This window comes from Mesoplodon densirostris, chromosome 6 (assembly GCF_025265405.1).
Source record: "Mesoplodon densirostris isolate mMesDen1 chromosome 6, mMesDen1 primary haplotype, whole genome shotgun sequence".
NCBI lineage: Eukaryota > Metazoa > Chordata > Mammalia > Artiodactyla > Ziphiidae > Mesoplodon > Mesoplodon densirostris.
Window position 1 is genome coordinate 12053588 of NC_082666.1, and position 24901 is coordinate 12078488.

A 24901-nucleotide genomic window follows, 5' to 3' on the forward strand; every position below is an offset into this window, starting at 1 on the left:
CTGTCTCTTGAGTTCAGGACTCAATGTCATTGGTTTGATTGGAAGGGTAAACTCCCATGTTTATATAACACTGTACTTTTCAGAGTACTTCCGCAACTGTTAGTCAGTTGATCCTCACAGTAGCCTTGTGAGGCAGGCATATAGGGCAAGAGGTATTATTTTTCAGGAAGCAGAATCCACAGGGCCAGGGGAAAGACCTTTATGGCTGTTAGTTGCCATTCCAACATTATAGCCCTGGTCTCCTGACTTACACTCTGCTTCTTTTTCTTTAGTTTTCTGTGAATAGAAGTCATTCAGCAGACCTGAGTTTGCATTTAACCACTGACATTTACTGGTTACATGATCTTGTCAGAGTTATTTGAGTCTGTTTTACCGTCTGTCAAGTGATGAAACTTTGAACCACGCAGGATTGTCTGTCATGCTAAATTTACTTTGTGTAATGCTTTATAAGAATTGCTTTGTGCAAACTACTATATATAAAATAGATAAATAACGAGGTCCTACTGTATAGCACAGGGGACTGTGTTCAATATCTTGTAATAACCTATAATGGAAAAGAATATGAAAAAAATATGTATGTATAACTGAATCACTTTTCTGTATACCAGAAACTAACACAACATTGTAAATCAACTCTACTTCAATTAAAAAAAAAAAGAATTGCTTTGTGTAATGTTGTAGGGGAATGTGTATTAAGATGCAAGTTTATTCACTAATTGGTGTCTTATTTGCCTAGTGATAATGCCGGTAAGAAATATTCCTATTTCAGTATTGCCATTAATGTTCTTATCCTGCTTTTTTGAGGGTAATATCTTTGATAGTGATGTGAGGACTCCATCTTGGAAAAACCTAGGAGACCTAGGAGTGTTTTGACGGGTTTATAATAACACTTCACAAAATAATTGAATTCATTTTTCACATTATTACTTGCATTGCTTGGTCTTTCCCTTTTGTTTGTCTCTGTCTCTCTGTTTCCCTTTCTCTCTCTCTCTCAGCTTAATATTACTCAGATGGTTGAACACTTTAAAGGTTTTCAGCTAATAATAAAGTACATCATTTTAGAAGTTTGAAGTTTGTTTCCCACTGGAAATTCACACAAAGGGATGCTTTTTACATATGAAGATCATTCTTCATGAGTGTTTATCAGTTATTTATATACTGCCTTCCTTGTGAACCTCTGTCAGAGGTAGGCGAATATATAGTTCTGTAATACCATATTAACTGGAAATTACGAAATGTAGAAATTAAGTAGAACAAATTGTTTTTATATTCTTAATTTTTTCTTTAAATATTAAATGTATACATATGCATTTGTCTATTAAGTGGTTGAGTTAGTTGTTATGAAAACCCCAATTTTAAGTTTTCTAATAACTGAGAATATCTGCATTAAGGAAGAAATTTTGCATTTTACTTGTTCTTTTTCTGTACAGAAGGTTGGGGAAAATTGCTGAGGTTAACTTGAAAGTGTCACTTATGAGTAAGAAGACTCCTTTGAGTTGGCATCTATATTTTAAGAGCTGGTGAGAAACAAGTCATCCTGTGAAAAGTAAGGATGTTTTCTGTGGATCATGGAAGTTTTGGTTCCCTTTCCAGTATGTAGCAAGCTTAGAGCACTTTACTACATTGCAGTTTCATGAATACTGTTGTACTGAATATACCATGAGTTGAGGCATAGTATGTGACTTTTACATAATAATAGGCATAATAACTTAGGATACTATATCAGAAATTCATATTTTTTGTTATCCACATTAGGAAAATAGCTTAATAACTGTTTATAGCTGAGTGGTTTTGATTTAAATAAAAAAATTATACCCCAATCAGGAAGATCAAAACTCAGTTTAGTAAAAAATTTAACATAGGCTAAGAAGCTTTTTAAAAAATTGGATAATGTGCACAGAATTGGATAATGGACTAGACATAAACATTGTTTATGATATGCTCTCATTTGCCCATGGATAGTCTGTTTTTATATTATTTTTAAAAATTTAATAAGCTCCTGTGAACCCACCATCAGAACAGAAGCTAGCCCTTAATAACCTACATCTTACTTTATAGGTTCCCCCAACCGTCCTTATCCCAGTTCCTACCCCCAACAGAATTCACAGCTGGAATTCTGTATTCATCATTCCCTTGCTTTCTGGTTTTGTATATACCTTTATTGTATCTTTATGGATTCTTAGTATATCTTTTTATTCTGGTTTTAATTTTACAAAAAAGATATCATTCTATATGTAATCATTTGGGACATAGTATTTTCACTTAATATTGTACTGCGAAGATTTATCCATATTGCTGCATGTCACTGTAGTTCCATCACTTTGCTGAATAATAATCCATTGCATTAATATACCATAGTGGTGTATTTATTTATTCTCCTGTGAATGGGCATTTTGCATGTTTTCCAGGATTTTGCTGTTTTGAACAGTTTTGCTATGAACATGCTAATGTACATGTCTTGTCTCTTGTACGTGTGTAAGTTTCTCTTCATGTATGCTTAGGAGTAAAATCCCCGAGTAACAGAGTATGGGATTATTCGATTTGTGGAAATTATGCCAAACATTTTTTTCCCAACATCCATCATAAAAGTCCCTATGGATCTATACGCTTTCCATTGGTATTGCCAGACTTCTTAATTTTTGCAGCTTTAATGGGTATAAAGTGGTTTTCATTTTTATTGGTCTTGTGGTGCCTCCCCCCAACCCCGTGAAATGCTTATGACTTTTTTCTGTCCACCCCCCTTTTACAAAAAGCATTTATTTAGCTGCGCCAGGTCTTAGTTACAGCACACGGGATCTTCGTTGCAGCATGAGGGATCTTTTAGTTGCAGCACACGGGCTGTTAGTTGCGATATGTGGGATCTAGTTCCCTGACCAGAGATTGAACCCGGGCCCCCTGTTGCATTGGGAGTCTTAGCCACTGGACTGCCAGGGAAATCCCTTCCCGCTTCTTCTGTGTTGTCTGTGCTTTTCATTTGGATTTTAAGTCATCTTGGTATATTTTTGCTACTTTTGTTGTATGTATGTTTTCCAGAAGTCTTTTCAATTGTAACTTTTTTTAAATGTCTTTATTGGAGTATACTTGCTTTACAATGTTGTGTTAATTTCTGCTGTATAACAAAGTGAATCAGTTATTCGTATACATATATCCCCATATCCCCTCCCTCTCGTGTCTCCCTCCCACCCTCCCTATCCCGCCCCTCTAGGTGGTTACAAAGCACTGAGCTGATCTCCCTATGCTATGCGGCTGCTTCCCACTAGCTATGTGTTTTCCATTTGGTACTGTGTATATGTCAGTGCCACTCTCTCACTTTGTCCCAGCTTACCCTTCCCCCTCCCCATGTTCTCAAGTCCATTCTCTATGTCCACGTCTTTATTCCTGTCCTGCCCCTAGGTTCTCCAGAACCTTTTTTTTTTTAGATTCCATATATATGTGTTAGTATATGGTATTTGTTTTTTTCTTTCTGACTTACTTCACTCTGTATGACAGACTCTAGGTCCATCCACTTCCCTACAGATAACCGTTTCATTTCTTTTTCTGGCTGAGTAATATTCCATTGTATATATGTGCCACATCTTCTTTATCCATTCATCTGTTGATGGACACTTAGGTTGCTTCCATGTCCTGGCTATTGTAAATATTGCTGCAGTGAACATTGTGGTACATGACTCTTTGAATTATGGTTTTCTCAAGGTATATGCCCACTAGTGGGATTGCTGGGTCGTGTGGTAGTTCTGTTTTTAGTTTTTTAAGGAACCTCCATACTGTTCTCCATAGTGGCTGTACCAATTTGCATTCCCATCAACAGTGCAGGAGGGTTCCCTTTTCTCCACACCCTCTCCATTTATTGTTTGTAGGTTTTTTGATGATGGCCATTCTGACTGGTGTGAGGTGATACCTCATTGTAGTTTTTTTTTTTTTTTTTTTTTTTTTTTTTTTAAAAAGACACATTTATTCAGCGTCATGATCAGACTATTACATTTAGCAATCAACAGCATGGGTGCAAAAAAAAAAAAATCTACATTAAAACCCTTTGTTGGAATGCTTTACACTTTCCACAGAACAGAAACTAAAATAACCTGTTATACAATTAGTCACAAATACAGTCCTCGAGTTTTGCCCATACACATGAGTATTGTCTAAAACATGTCTTCTTTGTAGCAGCTAGGCCCTGCCACCACTGTGCTTGGCTGAGTTCACAAATCTGTTGTAACCTGTAGCTTCCCTGTCACTTCTCTGGCTCTCCTCTCCTGCTAAGCTTTGTTTCCTGGCAGTAATCAAAACCTTCTGCCACTGTCATAGCTACTGCTGCTGCTGGAACCACCATAGCCACCTTGGTTTCGGGGTTTGGCAAAGTATTGGCCTCCACCACCATAGGGGCCAGAACTTCTGCCTCCAAAGTTTCCTCCTTTCATGGGTCCAAAATTGGAAGATTGATTGTTGTAACTGCCAAAATCATTGTAGCTTCCACCACCTCCAAAATTGCTTCCATCGTTACCAAATCCATTATAGCCATCCCCACTGCCACCATATCCACCACCACCACGGCTGCCACCAAAGCCACCTCGACCACTGAAGTTTCCTCCACGACCAAAGTTGTCATTCCCACCAAAACCACCTCCACGACCACCACCAAAGTTTCCAGAACCACTTCGACCTCTTTGGCTGGATGAGGCACTAGCCATCTCTTGCTTAGATAGGGCTTTCCTTACTTCACAGTTGTGGCCATTCACAGTGTGGTATTTCTGAATGACAGTCTTGTCTACAGAGTCATGGTCATCAAAGGTTACGAAAGCAAAGCCTCTCTTTTTGCCACTGCCTCGATCAGTCATGATTTCAATCACTTCAATTTTCCCATACTGTTCAAAATAATCTCTTAAATGATGTTCTTCAGTGTCTTCTTTAATGCCACCAACAAAAATCTTTTTCACAGTTAAGTGGGCACCAGGTCTTTGAGAATCTTCTCTTGAGACGGCCCTCTTTGGTTCCACAACTCTTCCATCCACCTTGTGTGGCCTTGCATTCATGGCCGCATCCACCTCCTCCACAGTGGCATATGTGACAAACCCGAAGCCTCTGGAGCGTTTGGTGTCTGGATCCCTCATTACCACACAATCTGTGAGCGTTCCCCACTGCTCAAAATGGCTCCTCAGACTCTCATCGGTTGTTTCAAAGCTCAAACCTCCGATGAAGAGCTTCCGCAGCTGTTCGGGCTCTTTGGGTGACTCTGACTTAGACATGACGGCAGTGGAGAGGGGCGGGGGAGACGTTAACGATGCTTACTCGGCGGCGTCCACGAGCAGAAAGCCCTCATTGTAGTTTTAATTTGCATTTCTCTAACGATTAGTGATGTTGAGTATCCTTTCTTTTTTTTGAATTTTATTTATTTTTTTGTACAGCAGGTTCTTATTAGTTATCCATTTTATACATATTAGTGTATATATGTCAATCCCAATCTTCCAATTCATCCCACCACCTCCACCACCACCACCATCACCACTACCACCACTTTCCCATACGATTTCCCACACCCAATCGTATGGTGTTCATACAGTTGTTCCCTGCAGCTGTGTCTCAATTTCTGCCCTGCAAACCGGTTCATCTGTACCATTTTTCTAGATTCCACATATATGCGTTAATATACGATATTTGTTTTTCTCTTTCTGACTTACTTCACTCTGTATGACAATCTCTAGATTTATCCACGTCTCTACAGATGACCCAATTTCGTTCCTTTTTATGGCTGAGTAATATTCCATTGTATGTATGTACCGTGATGTTGAGCATCCTTTCATGTGTTTGTTGGCAATCTGTGTATCTTCTTTGGATAAATGTCTATTTAGGTCTTCTGCCCATTTTTGGATTGGGTTGTTTGTTTTTTTGATATTGAGCTGCATGAACTGCTTGTATATTTTGGAGATTAGTCCTTTGTCAGTTGCTTTGTTTGCAAATATTTTCTCCCATTCTGAGGGTTGTCTTTTCATCTTCTTTATGGTTTCTTTTGCTGTGCAAAAGCTTTTAAGTTTCATTAGGTCCCATTTGTTTATTTTTATTTCCATTTCTGTAGGAGGTGGGTCAGAAAGGCTCTTGCTGTGATTTATGTCATAGAGTGTTCTGCGTATGCTTTCCTCTGAGACTTTTATAGTGTCTGGCCTTACATTTAGGTCTTTAATCCATTTTGAGTTTATTTTTGTGTATGGTGTTAGGGACTGTTCTAATTTCATTCTTTTACATGTAGCTGTCCAGTTTTCCCAGCACCACTTATTGAAGAGGCTCTCTTTTCTCCATTGTATATTCTTGCCTCCTTTATCAAAGATAAGGTAACCATATGTGTGTGGGTTTATCTCTGGGCTTTCTATGCTGTTCCATTGAGCTATATTTCTCTTTTTGTGCCAGTACCATACTGTCTTGATTACTGTAGCTTTGTAGTATAGTCTGAAGTCTGGGAGCCTGATTCCTCCAGCTCCGTTTTTCTTTCTCAAGATTGCTTTGGCTATTCGGGGTCTTTTGTGTTTCCATACAAATTGTGAAATTTTTTGTTCTAGTTCTGTGAAAAATGCCAGTGGTAGTTGATAGGGATTGCATTGAATCTGTAGATTGCTTTGGGTAGTAGAGCCATTTTCACAATGTTCATTCTTCCAATCCAAGAACATGGTATATCTCTCCATCTGTTTGTATCATCTTTAATTTCTTTCATCACTGTCTTATAGTTTTCTGCATACAGGTCTTTTTTCTCCTTAGGTAGGTTTATTCCTAGGTATTTTATTCTCTTTATTTCAAAAGTACTACTAAAACTACTAGCTCTAGTAGTTTTCTGGTAGCATCTTTAGGATTCTCTATGTATAGTATCATGTCAGCTGCAAACAGTGACAGTTTTACTTCTACTTTTCCAACTTGGATTCCTTTGATTTCTTTTTCTTCTCTGATTGCTGTGGCTAATACTTCCAAAACTATGTTGAATAATAGCGGTGAGAATGGGCAACCTTGTCTTGTTCCTGATCTTAGTGGAAATGGTTTCAGTTTTTCACCATTGGGAACGATGTTGGCTGTGGGTTTGTCTTATATAGCCTTTATTATGTTGAGGTAAGTTCCCTCTATGCCTACTTTCTGGAGGGTTTTTATCATAAATGGGTGTTGAATTTTGTCAAAAGCTTTTTCTGCATTAATTGAGATTATCATATGGTTTTTATCCTTCAATTTGGTAATATGGTATATCACATTGATTGATTTGTGTATATTGAAGAATCCTTGCATCCCTGGGATAAATCCCACTTGATTATAATGTATGATACTTTTTTTTTTTTTTGCATTACGCGGGCCTCTCACTGTTGTGGCCTCTCCCGTTGTGGAGCACAGGCTCTGGACGTGCAGGCTCAGCGGCCATGGCTCACGGGCCCAACCGCTCGGCGGCATGTGAGATCTTCCCAGACCGGGGCACAAACTTGTGTCCCCTGCATTGGCAGGCGGACTCCCAACCACTGCGCCACCAGGGAAGCCCTGTATGATCCTTTTAATGTGCTGTTGGATTCTGTTTGCTAGTATTTTGTTGAGGATTTTTGCATCTGTGTTCATCAGTAATATTGGCCTGTAGTTTTCTTTTTTTTATGATATCTTTGTCTGGCTTTGGTATCAGGGTGATGGTGGCCTTGTAGAATGAGTTTGAGAGTGTTCCTCCCTCTGCTGTGTTTTGGAAGAGTTTGAGAGGGATAGGTGTTAGCTCTTCTCTAAATGTCTGATAGAATTCGCCTGTGAAACCATCTTGTCCTGGGCTTTTGTTTGTTGGAAGATTTTTTTTTTTTTTTTTTTTTTTTTTTTTTTTTTTTTTTTTTTTTCGGTATGCGGGCCTCTCACTGTTGTGGCCTCTCCCGTTGCGGAGCACAGGCTCCGGACGCGCAGGCTCCGGACGCGCAGGCTCAGCGGCCATGGCTCACGGGCCCAGCCGCTCCGCGGCACATGGGATCCTCCCAGACCGGGGCACGAACCCGTATCCCCTGCATCGGCAGGCGGACTCTCAACCACTGCGCCACCAGGGAGGCCCTGTTGGAAGATTTTTAATCACAGTTTCAATTTCAGTGCTTGTGATTGGTCGGTTCATACTTTCTATTTCTTCCTGGTTCAGTGTCGAAAGGCTGTGTTTTTCTAAGAATTTTGTCCATTTCTTCCAGGTTGTCCATTTTATTGGCATATCGTTGCTTGTAGTAATCTCTCATGATCTTTTGTATTTCTGCAGTGTCAGTTGTTACCTTTCCTTTTTCATTTCTAATTCTGTTGATTTGAGTCTTCTCCCTTTTTTTCTTGATGAGTCTGGCTAATGGTTTATCAATTTTGTTTATCTTCTCAAAGAACCAGCTTTTAGTATTATTGATCTTTGCTATCGTTTGCTTCATTTCTTTTCATTTATTTCTGATCTGATCTTTATGATTTCTTTCCTTCTGCTAACTTTGGGGTTTTTTTTGTTCTTTCTCTAATTGCTTTAGGTGTACGGCTAGGTTGTTTATTTGAGATTATTTTTTGTTCCTTGAGGTGGGATTGTATGTCTATAAACTTCCCTCTTAGAACTGCTTTTGCTGCATCCTGTAGGTTTTGGGCCATTGTGTCTTCATTGTCATTTGTTTCTAGGTATTTTTTTATTTCCTCAGTGATTTCTTGGTTATTTAGTTGTGTATTGTTTAGCCTCCGTGTGTTTGTATTTTTTACAGTTTTTTTCCTGTAATTGATATCTAGTCTCATAGCATGGTGGTCAGAAAAGATAATTGACATGATTTCAGTTTTCTTAAATTTACCAAGGCTTGATTTGTGACCCAAGATATGATCTGTCTTGGAGACTGTTCCATGAGCACTTGAGAAGAAAGTGTATTCTGTTGTTTTTTGATGGAATGTCCTATAAATATCAATTAAGTCCATCTTGTCTAATGTGTCATTTAAAGCTTGTTTTTTTCTTATTTATTTTCATTTTGGATGATCTGTCCATTGGTGAAAGTGAATTGTTAACGTCCCTTACTATTAATGTGTTACTGTCAATTTCCCCTTTTATGGCTGTTAGCATTTGCCTTATATATTGAGGTGCTCCTATGTTGGGTGCATAAATATTTACAATTGTTATATCTTCTTCTTGGATTGATCCCTTGATCATTATGTAGTGTCCTCTTTGTCTTCTTGTAATAGTCTTTATTTTAAAGTCTGTTTTGTCTGATATGAGAATTGTTACTCCAGCTTTCTTTTGATTTCCATTTGCATGGAATGCCTTTTTCCATCCCCTCACTTTCAGTCTGTATGTGTCCCTAAGTCTGAAGTGGGTCTCTTGTAGACAGCATATGTACGGGTCTTGTTTTTATATCCATTTAGCCAGTCTGTGTCTTTTGGTTGGAGCATTTAGTCCATTTACACTTAAGGTAATTATTGATATGTATGTTTCTATTACCATTATCTTAATTGTTTTGCGTTTGTTATTGTAAGTCTTTGCCTTCTCTTGTGTTTCCTGCCTAGAGAAGTTCCTTTAGCATTTGTTGTAAAGCTGGTTTGGTGGTGCTGAATTCTCTTACCTTTTGCTTAAAATTAAAATCTGTGAAGGTTTTAATTTCTCTGTCGAATCTGAATGAGATCCTTCCTGGGTAGAGTCATCTTGGTTGTAGGTTTTTCCCTTTCATCACTGTAAATATGTCCTGCCATCCCCTTTTGGCTTGCAGAGTTTCTGCTGAAAGGTCGGTCAGCTGTTAACCTTATGGAGATTCACTTGTATGTTATTTGTTGCTTTTCCCTTGCTGCTTTTAATATTTTTTCTTTGTATTTAATTTTTGATAGTTTGATTAATATGTGTCTTGGTGTGTTTCTCCTTGGATTTATCCTGTATGGGACTCTGTGCTTCCTGGACTTGATTGACTGTTTCCTTTCCCATGTTGGGAAGTTTTCAACTATAATCTCTTCAAATATTTTCTCAGTCCCTTTCTTTTTCTCTTCATCTTCTGGAACCCTTATAATTCGAATGTTGGTGTGTTTAATGTTGTCCCAGAGGTCTCTGAGACTGTCCTCAATTCTTTTCATTCTGTTTTCTTTATTCTGCTCTGCAGTAGTTATTTCCACTTTTTTTTTTTTTTTTTTTTTTTTTTGACGGTACGCGGGCCTCTCACTGTTGTGGCCTCTCCCGTTGCGGAGCACAGGCTCCGGACGCGCAGACTCAGTGGCCATGGCTCATGGGCCTAGCCGCTCCGGGGCATGTGAGATCTTCCTGGACCAGGGCACAAACTTGTGTCCCCTGCATCGCAGGCAGACTCTCAATCACTGCGCCACCAGGGAAGCCCTATTTCCACTATTTTATCTTTCAGGTCACTTATCCGTTCTTCTGCCTCAGTTATTCTGCTATTGAGTCCTTCTAGAGAATTTTTAATTTCATTTATTGTGTTGTTCATCATGTTTGTTTGCTGTTTAGTTCTTCTAGGTCTTTGTTAAACGTTTCTTGTATTTTCCCCATTCTATTTCCAAGATTTTGGATCATCTTTGCTATCATTACTCTGAATTCTTTTTCAGGTAGACTGCCTATTTCCTCTTCATTTGTTTGGTCTGGTGGGTTTTTACTTTGCTCCTTCTTCTGCTGTGTGTTTCTCTGTCTTCTCATTTTGCTTAACTTACTGTGTTTGGTGTCTCCTTTTCGCAGGCTGCAGGTTCAGAGTTCCTGTGTTTTTGGTGTCTGTCCCCAGTGGGTAAGGTTGGTTCAGTGGGTTGTGGAGGGGACTGGTGCTTGTGTTCTGGTGGATGAGGCTGAATCTTGTCTTTCTGGTGGCCAAGACTGCATCCGGTAGTGTATTTTGGGGTGTCTGTGAACTTATGGTTTTAGGCAGCCTGTCTGCTAATGGGTGAGGTTGTGTTCCTGTCTTGCTAGTTGTTTGGCATAGGGTGTCCAGCCCTGGAGCTTGCTGGTCGTTGAGTGGAGCTGGGTCTTAGCGTTGAGACAGAGATCTCTGGGAGAGCTCTTGCCAATTGATATTATGTGGGGCCGGGATGTCTCTGGTGGTGCAGTGTCCTGAACTCAGCTCTTCCACCTCAGAGTCTCAGGCCTGACAGCCGGCCGGAGCACCAAGACCCTGTCAGCCACACAGCTGGTAGTGTTGGAGGGTCTCCTGCAGAGCTGGGGGGTGGCTGTCATGTACTGCGAGGACAAGGACACTGGCAACAGAAGTTCTGGAAAGTACTCCTTGGCGTGAGCCCTCCTAGAGTCCTCTGTAACTTGTTCTTTCAACTTCCTTTAGGGTTTTTTTTTTTTTTTTTTTGCGGTACGCGGGCCTCTCACTGTTGTGGCCTCTCCCATTGCGGAGCACAGGCTCCGGAAGCGCAGGCTCAGCGGCCATGGCTCACGGGCCCAGCCGCTCCGCGGCACGTGGGATCCTCCCGGACCGGGGCACGAACCTGTGTCCCCTGCATCGGCAGGCGGACTCTCAACCACTGCGCCACCAGGGAAGCCCTAGGGTTTTTTTTTTTTTTGATGAACAGAAGTTCTAGGTTTTAATATACTAAACTATATTTTATTTTATAGTCAACACCTTTGTGTCTTTAAGGAATCGTTTGCTTTTCTTTTTTTCATTTTATATGCCAATATCTGTTAACATTAAAGCTGACATTTAAAGTCCTGAGATTGTGGTGGTAGAATAACAGTGAAGGAAGAAGATAGTTTAGGAAAATGAAAGCAGAATGGGAAGCATTTTGGCATATACCCATGTGTATGTATAACTAGTCATTGCTCATTCCCAACTCCCAGTAGAAAATAAGTCATTTTTAAAAAGCTGGATTCACGTTTGTGCTTTAAACTCAGGTACCTGTGTAGGGATCACAGGTCTACTAGTCAGCGTGACTTTTCCCTAAACTCTCACCAGCCTGTGTTTCTTGAATGATTTACCCTTTCTCTGGACTTTATTATATATTTCAGTTTTTTTTTTTTCGTGTCATGACTGTTGGTGAGAAAATGATTATGACCTTTGTGATTCATTTAGACAAACATTAAAAGGATGTTACATGAATGTGTTATTTATATTAGAAATTATTTCTATTCTTGAATTTGAAAATGGTTGGAATAAAGCTTAACCTAAAGAAATTTGTGGTAAAGCATTCTATAGTAAAACATTTTCAAAAATTATTTTTTCTATACCCTGATTTTAAATTTCAAAAAAGTGCTTCACTTAAATGCTATTCTGCTCCTCGTTCAGCTTATCAGAAGCATTGTATGACAGATACTCATATCTCCTGTCACTTCTATAAATGCACTCTGTTTTCTAGCAGGTTTGAATTCTGGAATCCCTTCACCTCCAGGGAATGTCTGCGCAAGCATACACCCGGATACACACACTCATAATAGACACCACCATATTCTTTCACAGCTATCCTTTTACATGCAGTTTCTGCTGCTGCGAGAACTTCTTGTGCTTTATTAATAAGGGTATAGTTGTTGCCATCACAGAAATAATCTGTATTGGTGTAGTGCTTTACCAAATGCTTTTATGTACATTTTCTCAACTTTAACCCTTACCTAAAGCCTATGTGTTTGGCAGGGCAAGTTTTAGTCCTACTTTGGGCTTGGCTAATAATAAGGCTCAAAGTCATAAAGTCAGCACTTTCCTGGTACATTAAGATGCTTAGTAAGTATTTATTGGATGGAGGAATGGATGAATGAATGAATGGCTGTTTTCACCCTCATGCCCTTTGGATTACATCATGGCTGCAGATTTAGTTATACCCCAGCAGAGGACTTGGTATATAGTAGAAACTAAAATGTTTATTGACTACAACTTCCGCTTCTGGCTATGTTGGAGTAATGTTCTGGACTTAGCCTTCTTGCCATAAAAAAACTGTAAAACTGGACAAAATATATGAGGCAGCTCTTTTAGCCTTTGGGCAACAGGCCTGTGATCTTGCAATTCATGGAATGAGCCCCATGATTGACCCTGATTTCTACCTGAAAACAATTTCCTGAGCTGGAGTCCAGGCAGAGCATTGTGGCCTTACTGTTATGAGCTCAGAATTTGGGACAGCTAAAATGTCTAGCATCTTCAGGGCAGGACCTTGGAGAAGAGGAAGATGTGTAGGAGGGGCGCTCAGATGATTGTGTGTGGGTCCCTTGTGAATTCTTGGCAGAGGGTTGGGCGTCTATGAATGAGAAAGACCAGAAGGGTGCCTTAGGGTTGGGAATGGAACAGAGATACTAGAGGTCATACAGCTGGGGGATATTGGAGCTCTGGCCCAGACGGATTTGAGAGACATGATGGACACCCCAGGCAACTGATGAAACACTGGAAAGAACATGAGATAAAGCAGGGATTGGCAAACCATGTCAGTAAAGTTTGTTAAAACATACCCACGCCCATCATTTACATATTGTCTGGTTGCTTTCACTCTGCAATGCCAAAGTTCAGTATTTGCCACAGAGACATTAGGGCCGGCAAGGCCACAATATTTACTATTTCGCTCTTTAAGAAAAAGTTTTCTGACTACTGCCCTAGAGTTAAAGCCTATTCTAGACCTTCCCATAACAAAGCCTATGACCAAATCTAGATCTTCCTGTAACAAAGCCTATAAGGCAAAATCTGCAGGGGAGACAGAACTTGAAGGTTGAGTTCTCCCAGGTTAGAGAAACTTGGGAAGCATCTTGAACTTTACATAGATACCCTAACAAAAGTATTACTTGACTTTTTATTTAAAATTAGAATGTTTCTGAGCAGTATTGCCTTCTGTAGTGCTTTGGGACCTTTCTAACAGTGACAGTGGCTTAAGCCTACACTCTGATACTTTGAAAGTCTTTGGTTACTCCCCTGGACAAATTCTATGTAAGAATATGTCTCATTCCACTTTAAAAGAAAAACCCTGTAATCTTTCTTGATGATGGAACTTTCTAGGATCTTGTATCCAATGTCAGTATTTAGTTTACATTGAAAAAGTTGCTAATCCCCAAAGGCTAGAACCAGAGCTAAAGTATCTTCCTATTTAAGAGGAACAAGCAAGGTTCCTTTTGTTTCTGAATATTTTAAATTTAAAAAATATTTTGAACTTACAAATTGTTTTATGCATATAGGCAAAACAGAATGTAACAAAAAACTGGATGCTCACCACACATAGCTTTTTTTACATGTTAATGTTTTGCCAAATTTGCTTCACTTTATTTTTCTAAGAAATAGTATCTCAGATACATACTGTGTGTTGTGTATCCCTCCCTGATCCTGTTCTGTCCCTTCTTTTCCCAGTGATAACTACTCTTGAATGTTTTGCTTGTCATTACGTTAGATGTTTTTATACCAACAAAGTGTGTGTGTTTGTATCTATAAATAATATGTAATATTTTATGCATTTTCAAGTTTAAATACAAGCCATCATTTTGTACATATTATTCTGCAACTACTAGCTTTTCCACTCAACCTTGTTTTGAATTTAGACATGGTAAAATGTATCCTTGTAATTCATTTACTACATGATTTGTATCTTCATTCTTTTGTTGATGGACATTTAGGTTTACAGTATTTTGTGATTATAAACTGCTAAAGTGAATATTGGTGTTATCTGTCTTACTGTGTTTATATATTGGAGTTTCTCTAGATAATGTAACCAGAAGTAGTATTGTTGCTTGTAGTATATCCACATCTTTGACCATCAGTTATTACTGAATTGCTTCCCAAAATGGTGTTATCCTTTTATAATTTCACCTGCATTGGTTTGCACAATTACATCATGGGTACTCTAAAGCAGACACTTTGTACCTGAAGAAAATATGACATATGACAATCTCATTTTACTGCATATAAATTGAGAGTTGGTTGTTTAGATTCTTTTTTTTTTTTTTTTTGCGGTACGCGGGCCTCTCACTATTGTGGCCTCTCCTGTTGCAGAGCACAGGCTCCAGACGTGCAGGCTCAGCGGCCATGGCTCACGGGCCTAGCCGCTCTGTGGTATGTGGGATCTTCCCGGACCGGGGCACGAACCCATGTCCCCTGCATTGGCAGGCGGACTCTCAACCACTGCGCCACCAGGGAAGCCCGGTTGTTGAGATTCTTGATAAATTTATTCCTGTTTAAAAACCTTCTTATGGAAATGTTCAAACCTGTACAAGTAGAGAGAACCCCTGTGAACCATAGAGAAAACCTCCATCATCAATTTTCAGTAATTATTAACATATGGCAGGCCTTATTTCATTCTCCCTCATCCCCTCAACTACATTATTTTAGAGATCACAGATTTTCATTTAATTTCATCTGTAAATACTTTAGTGTATATACTAATCTTTATATAGTATATATCTCCTAACCCCCCAAAAGAAACCCACAATACCATTGTCACCACACAATACCATTATCACCCTCCAGAAATAATTCCATAATGTTATCAAATATTCAGCATTCAAATTTTCCCAAATACCTGTTTTCTTGTTTTATCTACACTATTTAAAATATGATTACATTGTGAAAATACATACTTTTAAGGAATATATTTAAGCAGTGTCATATAAAGTGTACTGTTAGATTTCTGGTTTTTCATAGAATCATGTTTAAACAGATGGTACCTATAAAATAATCTAGGTGTAGTCTAACCCTTTTACTTTATAAATGAAAGAATTGAGGCTCAGAGAGGTTGAAATTTATTTAAAATTGGCCAGCTCACTGTAGCAGAGTTGGAATTAGAAGGTAGATCTTCTGACCCTAAATCCATTGCTCTTACACTAATTACATTGTGTTGCCTGTCTCATGTTTTTCATCAGTTTTCTAAATCTGGCATTTAAGTACTTCTTCCAGTGGCTTTTCATAAATATCAGACTACTGTACTGTTTGTACAGTACTAATCTTGTGATTTACAACAGGTTGTATTTTAAAAGGAGTTTGTGAAAGGGTTGAATTATAATATCAACACTTGTGCCAAAGATACTGAGCTGTTCTGAAAAGCTGCTTGTCTTTTCTGACCTAGATACACAGTTTCCAACTGTGGCAGAGGATGCCAGAAAGGGAGAATGAGTGCTGGCAAGAGGCTGGAAATTAAATTATTATATTACTGAGGAATTAATATAGTTCTTCATTTTTAGCACTGTTGTATGTGAAATATTTTCTGTATTGCTGTAATACTTGGTGAATCTGTGTACTTTTTTGGCATTCAAGACCTATTGTTTATTTTGCTAAGGTGAAAACAAAAAGACTTCTTTTTGTTTTAAAGTTGGTAGTTTTTAACATTACTCCTTGTTTATTACTAGATTGCAGGTTCTGATGTCATTTTGCAAACCTAACTAATTAAGAGAAATAATCTTGTCCTTTCTATCTTCAGATATGGTTTCTTTGTGATGCTCTGTCGTGTAGAATAACAACAAAAAGTCTTTTGGGAACCAAAGACAATGTTTGAACCTTGTTTACCAAGGTGCTGGTTTTCCCTTCAGTGTTAAGTGTGCTGCAGCGGGCACAGTAGGGCAGAGAATACTGTTTCTTGGCACATTCATTACCACTTTTTTCTTTCGATCAGAATTGTCACCAGATCTGTAAATTCTAAAGATACTCTGATGACCTCTATCACAGCCATTTAGTGAGAAGGCAGTTAATAGGTACTGAGGCACTTATAGTTCAGGTGCTACTTCATGCTTAATGGTGATTTAAAGGACTAGATCTTTTAAAGATCACTGTGCAAAATTAAATATATACCTGCTCTTTGATTTGCTTGTGGACACGGTGATATGAATCGTAAAGATGCTGGAGACCCAACCCGAGTTCTAGGGATAGCTCTGCCAATGTGTGATCATAGACAAATCATTTAACATCTTTGTATATTTGTGCTTTCACATTTAAAAAGTTAAAAAAAAGAAATTTATACCATTCTGTTTTTTACTACTTTTCAGGGCTGTTGTAAGCACTGAATGTGATGCTATATGAGAAAATATTTTGAGAAATTCATTTGAGTTTCTCCTTTGTGCCAGGTATTGTTCTATGTTTGCAAAACAAAAAGTAAGCAAAGTAAAGATATCATATGGCAATAGTAAATCCTATGGAGAGAACAGGGTCAGAGGTGTGCTGGAGGAGGGCCTGCTATTTTATATAGGGTAATCAGGGATGGGCTTATATGATAAGGTGACATTTGAGCAGACACCTGAAGAAGTAAGAGGAGTTGTGTGGTTGTCAGGGGTAAACTAGCTAGGTTCCAAGGGTGGGGAATTGTGTGCCTTGTTTGAGAAATAGCAAGATACCAGTGTGGGTGGAACACAGTGAGTGAGGGTGGGGGATGAGGCCAAGAAGTTAATGGGAATCAGATTATTGGAGATTTATAGGCCATTATGAGGTGTTTACTCAGAGACCAGAAGCATTGGAGGGTTCTGAGCAGAGGAATGACATGACCTAATTTTTTTTTTAATTTTAATTTTATATTGGGATGTAGTTGATTTACAATGTGTTAGTTTCAGGTGTACAGCAAAGTGATTTAGTTTTATGAATACATATATATCTATTCTTTTTCAGATTCTTTTCCCATATAGGTTATTATAAAGTATTGAGTAGAGTTCCCTGTGCTATACAGTAGGTCCTTGTTGACTAATTTTTTTAAAAAATATTTTTTAAATTTATTTATTTGGTTGTGCCAGGTCTTAGTTGCGGCCAATGGGCTCATTAGTTGTGGCTTGCTGGCTCCCCACTTGTGGCATGGGAACTCTCAGTTGCAGCATGCATGTGGAATCTAGTTCCCTGACCAGGGATTGCACCCGGGCCCCTTGCATTGGGAGTGTGGAGTCTCAACCACTGTGCCACCAGGGAAGTCCCTGATTTTCTATATAGTAGTGTGTATATGTTAATCTCAACTCCTAATTTATCCCTCCCCCCCAACCATTCCCCTTTGGTAACCATAACTTTTTCTATGTCTGTGAGTCTGTTTCTATTTTGTAAATATGTTCATTTGTATCATTTTTTAGATTCCACAATATAAGTGATATATATGATATTTCTCTTTCTGTGTGTCACTTACTTCACTTAGTATGATAATCTCTAGGTCCATCCATGTTGCTGCAAATGGCATTATTTCATTCTTTTTTATGGCTGAGTAATTTTCCATTGTATATATGTACCACATCTTCTTTATCTATTTGTCTGTTGGTGGACATTTAGGTTGCTTTCATGTCTTGGCTGTGACATGACATAATTTAAATTTTAAAGGGAACACTGGTTACTCTTGCTGAGGTGGGGAAGCAAGAGAACAAGGTAAAAGTGAAGGATTTGGTGATGGATCAGATGTGGATGTGAGAGGAAGAGACGTGTCAAGGATGACTCCCCCAGGTTTTTGGCATGAGCTGTTGTAGGATGGGGTATTTGCCTTCTTTTGAGAGAGGGAAGACTGGGAGTGAGTAGCAAAGCTCGTTTTAGTTTTGTTTTTTTGAGGGAGAAGGTCACGAGTTGGTTTGGGACATATTAAGTTTAAGATGTTTATTAGACATCTAGGTGGGTATGTTGATTGTATACTTGAATGTGAGTCTGAAACTCAGGGTGATATAAATTTGGGAGTCCTCGGTGTACACATGGTATTTAAAGCATCAAGCCTGGATAATATTGCCAAGGGAGTGTGTGTAAGATAGTAAAGAGATTAAGAGTGAGGTGTGTGTCCAGAGGCACTCCAGCATTTAGGTTGTGGATATAAGAAAGAAGGGAGACGGCAGAGTAATTTATAAAGTAGGGGGAGAACAAAGAGGGTAGTGTACTGGATCGGAGCCAAGGGAAGTAAAATGGTTAAGCAGGGAGCAGTCAGCTGTGTCACCTGTTGCTGAGAGGTTGACTAAAATGAGGGCTGAGACTTGTTCACAGTATTAAACTCCATGGAAGTCCTATGGGACTTGACAAGAGCTGTTTCAGTGGAGCATTGGGGTGAGAGGCTGATCGGGGTGAATTTAAGAGAGAATGGGAGGAGAGGAAATGGAAACCAAAAGTGTGAACTCAAAGAATTATGCCTTAAGAGGGGCAGAGAATCCAGCCACAAGAGGTCAAGGGAAGTTATTCAAGAGGGACGAGGGGGGTGATTACTGGAGTGATATTCTTGAGGGGATAGGATCTAGAGGATTTGAGTGGAAAGATTTCTATTAGATAGGAATAGAGACAGTTCATTTGTAAAACAGGAAAGAAGGAAGAAGAATATATGGGAAAAGATGCAGCAGTGTTGATATTTTGCATGAAATAGGAAGCAGGAGGATGACCAGTTGAATGCGAGGATATGGGAAGAAAATACAGATGTGATGAGACAAGAGAAGATGTGAAATAATCATTAGGAAAGTGGGAAGTGAATGAATATTTGTTTTTTTTCAATGGGGCTCCTTGGACGTTGCAGGTGTTTAGCATCCCAGGGTACCAAATGCCAGAATTACCCACCTAGTCATTGTGACAACCAGAAAACTTTACCTCACGTTTTTAAATCCCCCAGGGTTGCAGTACCACCCCTGTTTGGAAACTGTTGATTATTGGGCCTTTTGAGGTTAAATCATGAATTTAGAAAAAGAACTGGGACTTCCCTGGAGGTCCAGTGGTTAAGACTTCGCCTTCCAATGCAGAGGGTGTGGGTTTGATCCCTTGTCAGGGAGCTAAGCTCCCACATGCCTCGCGGCCAAAAAACCAAAACATAAAACAGAAGCAATTCTGTAACAAATTCAATAAGGACTTTAAAAATGGTCCACATAAAAAAAGAAAAAAAACCCTTAAAAAAAAAAAAGAGCCAATTAGCACTATTGTGTGATTTCCCCCTCACCCCTGCCACATTCCAGGGTTACTGGTGGGGTAGTATAGTTAAGAGTGTTGGGTATGATCAGGGTTGGGGTTTTGCCAGGGTAGGATAACAAAGGCAATTGCTGGTGAAAGTCAGTAATAGATGATGGATTGTGTCATTTCAGTTGGATAAGGACAGAAGTGAGGGCATGCAAAGGGGGAGGGACTCTGAAAGGTGGTTGGGCTAGTAGGTTATGGGCCCTGGTGGGGAGTGGGTACCTAGGGTAGGAAAGGAGATGAGAACATTGGAGGAAAAGAATACAAGGATTTTAGAATTTTAGAAGGATCATCTATGTGGTTCTGGAAATTACTAAGAATTATGCCAGGAATTAGAGATGAACTAAGTACTAAAGTCCTGAAGGAGTTTGGGGGATTAATCCAAGATGGGTGAAATAAGGCAAATAAACAGTGGAAATTGTGCTTATGGAAGAAGAGTCAGAAATTGCCTGTAAGTCACTATGATGATGACAGCCGTGGAAATATATGGGAAGAGATGGTGACATTTCAGATGGAGCCTTCTTGGATTCTACAGTTAATGGCACTCTCTAAGGAAAGAGAAATCTAGGGTTGAATTCAGATTTTTATTGAGCCTCTCCTGAGTGCAGTGCATGATAGTAGGTGCTGTGGAGATAAAGATAAGTAATTTCATTAAGGAGCTTGTGATAAAAGTAACTAAAACTGAGTAATAGAAATGTCGTAAAGGAAGTCGAAAAAGGACTGGTTGGCTCAAAGAAAAAAGAAATTATATCAACCTCGAGTGTTAGGTAAGGCTTCCTGGAAGGGTAGATTTGAGATGGACATTTGATGAACAGAACAAGGGCAAATCATAGTGGAGTAGAGGTTGCAGTCCAGGTAAGGGAAGGCTTTAACTTGGAGCTTAGCAGTAGCACATGGTATGGTATTCTGGGGAAGATTCATTATTCTCTTTTTGGCTGGAACTACAGTGATGAGAGAAATGACAGGGACAGAATTGCGTTTGTGTTGTATTATGGAGGGCCTTGGTGACACCCAGTATTTGAGTGGAATGCCAGTTGTTTAGCTATTCAGTAGTCAATGAAAGTTTTTCTAAAATTTTATTTATTATTTTATTTCATTTAATTAATTAATTTGCACTGGTCTTAGTTGCGGCAGGTGGGCTCCTTAGTTGCGGCTCGCTGGCTCCTTAATTGTGGCAGACGGGCTTAGTTGCGGCATTCATGTGGGATCTAGTTCCCTGACCAGGGATCGAACCCAGGCCCCCTGCATTGGGAGCACGGAGTCTTAACCCCTGTGCCACCTGGGAAGTCCCCATCATTGAAGGTTTTGAAGGGGAGCTTGATGTTCTCAAAGTAAAATTTTCCCCAAAGATGGGCTGAAGTGGGGATAGAATAGGAGAGGATAGATTCCTGTAAATAGTAAAACATGGCAAAACTATTCACAGTAGTATACAAGACTTCCCTATCTTTGAGTTATAAACATCTTTAGTAGTAAAACAAGGACTGAAACTCAGGATTTCCATTCTCATGCTGTATCTCTTTTCCTGTTTTGAATTCAGAGGGCTTGCCTCATTTATGTTTTCTTTACATGGCTCTCAGAACAGCACAGTCTTCGTTTTCCTAGTATCTCTCAGGCACTTCTCTGTCTAGTTGTGCCTCATTTTCCCGTTCATTAGTACACCTACTCCCTTGGTGATCTTGTGGCTTTGCGTACTACCTATATGCTGAAAAGTACCAAATTTATAACCTAATCCAGATCTCTCTTCTAAACTATAGGTTCATATGCTATAGTTGCCTACTTGTATATCTAATAATTATCTCAAGCTCAACATGTCCAAACCTGAATTCCTGTTCTTAATCCCCAAACCGCCTCTCCCTGCACCTTCCCTAACTCAGTTGCTCAGGCCAAAAACCTTGAAGTCAATCCTGATGCCTCCACCTCGCTCCCCCTCCACATCCATTCTACTAGGAAGACATGCCATCTTTCCCCTCAGAATATATCTATTCTCTGATTGCTAAACTTTCTTAGTGGTCTCCTTCCTTCCACCCTTGCCCTCTCTACAATGTATTTCAACATAGCAAGCATAGTGATCTTTTAAAAACATGAGTCAGATATTGTCAGTGCTCTGCTCAGAACCCTCTAAGGGCTCCGTGTCTCACTCAGAGTAAAAGCCATAGTCCTTAAGATGACTAGAAGGACCTCCTATATTAGGAATTGACAAACGGTGGCCCCTGGACCACATTTGGATCCATTGCCTGTTTTTTTTTTTTTTTTGTGGTACGCGGGCCTCTCACTGTTGTGGCCTCCCCCGTTGCGGAGCACAGGCTCCGGAAGCGCAGGCTCAGCGGCCATGGCTCACGGACCCAGCCGCTCCGCGGCATGTGGGATCTTCCCAGACCGGGGCACGAACCCGTTTCCCCTGCATCGGCAGGCGGACTCTCAACCACTGCGCCACCAGGGAAGCCCCATTGCCTGTTTTTGTGTGACCTGTGGGCTAAGAATGATTTTTACATTTTTAAATGGTTAAAAAAAAACCTGATACTTTGTGACATGAACATTATATGAAGTTGAAATTTCAGTGCCCATAAATAAAGTTGTATTGGAATACAGCCACACCCATTTGTTTGCACACTGTGTTATGGCTACATTTGCACTACAAAGGCAGAGTTGAGTAGTAGAGACCTTATGGCTCGAAAGCCTAAAGTACTTTTTATCTGGTCCTTTAAAGAAAAAGCTTGCCAACCTCTGCCCTGTATGATCTGGTTCCTCACTCCCACCCTCAGTCCTCATTGCCCTTCTCTCCCCACCCAGCCTACTCCAGCCATCCAGCCACAGTGGCCTCCTGTGCCTCTATCTGACCAGGCACAGTCTTCGTTCCCTGCCAGGAATGCTCGTTCGTGAGATCTCTGCATGGCTCCCTCCCTCACCCCGTCAAGGTTTGCTCAGACATCACCTTCTCCCTGAGGCCTGACCATCTATTTAAAATCGCACCCTCCTCTGTATAGTACCTGCATGTACTTGGGCTGTCCCCTGCTCTTTCTTTTCTATAGCACCTCACACCTTCTCACATACTGTTTAAATTACTTGTTTTTACATTTACTGTGTTTTGGTTGTTTCCCCAACTCTGGACTTAAACACAAGGGCAGGGATTTTTGTCTGTTTTGTTCACTGATGCATCCTAAGTGCCTAGAACAGTGGTTGGCCTATTATAGGTGCTCAGTAAAGATTTGTTGAGATGCACTGAATTTTGGTTCTTTAACCAAATGAGTTGTCTAACTGGTGGATAGAGTTCTTTCACTTCTGTCACTGTTCCATCAGGAATGGGGAAGGGCTAGTGTGTGTGCTTTCAGTGAGGAGATGTGGTTTCCTGTCACCACTTCCTTGGATTGGTTACTTGATAACCTCTTTTTCATCCTGCTCACTGACAGTAAGTGTTCAGAAAGCATTCTGATTGACCTAGCCGGCTTGTACAGTGCATTTTATGTTAGGGCTGCAGCCATTGTGCCATCCTTGTTTAAACTGTTAATTGAGCAGGGACCTTTTGGCCTGAGCCCAGTGTTGCAAGGCTTCAAGTGATGTGGTGGGATTGAGCTTTTCCATCATTATAGGTGTTTTGGGGTAGGGATGAAGAGCTGGATTTTTGGAGTAGGTATATGTAATTTATAGGTTTTTCAGTTTAGCATTCCCCTAGTGCCGTTTTAATATAGAAAATAAAAGGAAATTTTCCGAGGACAGTACGGAAATTCAGTATTCTTTTCACATTAGTATTGTACAGAAACTGAATGCCACCACGTAGGGAAAGTTTAGTTTATTTGAAGGGATTTGGAGGAAGTATTGAATTTACATGTATTTGCTCTTTTCTTAATTGGTTCATTTTCATATGCCCTGTGCTATCAAGCACAGTACCAAGTTACAGAACAGGCAATTAGTAAGTATGTATTTACTGGTAAATCTCTTTATCTTAAAGTAATCCTCTTGGCGTATCAGTGAGGTATCTTTTTCTAATTTTATTTGCCCATCTTTAATATAGTGGACATGTGATTGTTCTTTTGTAATGGAGAAGTAGAGCCTGGATATTTGATTTTCACATAGCTCCTTCTGGAGAGGTTGCAGATGTTAGTATTAGCAAAATTTAAAGTTTTCTATTCAGATATTATTTTGAGAGTAAATAATTTCTTGGATTCTATGTCACACTGTTTACAAGACATTATTTGGAATTTTTCAAGAAAGTAAGTATATTTAAATATTTTTTGCCTTAATTTTTAATATTTTCTCCTAATTTCATTTCAGAAAAATTCCTAAATATTTGACTAAATTTTATAGTTTGAATATAGAAAGCATCGTCATTCTCCAGTTTTGAGATTTGCTCCTAAGAAAAGGGCCTAGTATTCATACATACAAAAACTTAGCTTTGTGGGCTGGGTAGCCTGACATCTAAAGCTTTCACCTTCAAAGGTCAGTTAAAAAGGACATACAACGCCACCAAAAATATGATCCATGAAAGAAAAATTTGATAAGCTGGGATTCATTAAAACTAAAAACTTCTGTTTTATGAAAGACACTCTTAAGAGGATGAGAAGACAAGTACCAGACTGGGAGAAAATCTTCGCAAAACACATATCACATAAAGGACTGGTGTCCAAAATATACAAAGAAGTCATAAAATTAAACAGACAACCCAATTAAGAAAAGGGTAGAAGACCTGAACAGACACCTCACTAAAGAAGATATACACATGGCAAATAAGCATATGAAAAGATGCTCAGCATCATACGTCATCAAGGAATTTCAATTTCAGGTGATAGTGAGATACCATTACACACCTATTAGAATGGCTGAAGACCCAAACTTTGACAGCACCAAATGCTGATGAGGATGTGGAGCAGCAGGAACTCTCATTCTTTCCTGGTGGGAATGCAACAGGGTACAGCTACTTTGGATGAGAGACAGTCTGGAAGTTTCTTGCAAAACTAAACACAGTTTCATCATATGATCCTGTGGTCATACTCCTTGGTATTTACCCAAATGGATTGAAAACCTGCACACGAATGTTTACAGCAGCTTTATTCATATTTGCCAAAACTTGGTAGGTGAATGGATAAACAAACTGTGGTATATCCAGACAGTGGAATATTTTTCAGTGATAAAAAGAAATGACATGGAGGAATCTTTTAAAAAAAACATTTATTTAT

At 39.4% G+C, this 24901-nt stretch overlaps 1 protein-coding gene and 1 pseudogene across 3 annotated transcripts in view; one reads left to right on the top strand and one right to left on the bottom strand.

Annotated features, from left to right (window-relative positions):
• Positions 1-24901, top strand: part of STRBP (spermatid perinuclear RNA binding protein) — a 138949-nt gene that overhangs the window by 50805 nt on the left and 63243 nt on the right. The gene's annotated exons all lie outside the window — the stretch shown is intronic.
• Positions 3971-5271, bottom strand: LOC132491834 (heterogeneous nuclear ribonucleoprotein A1-like; annotated as a pseudogene).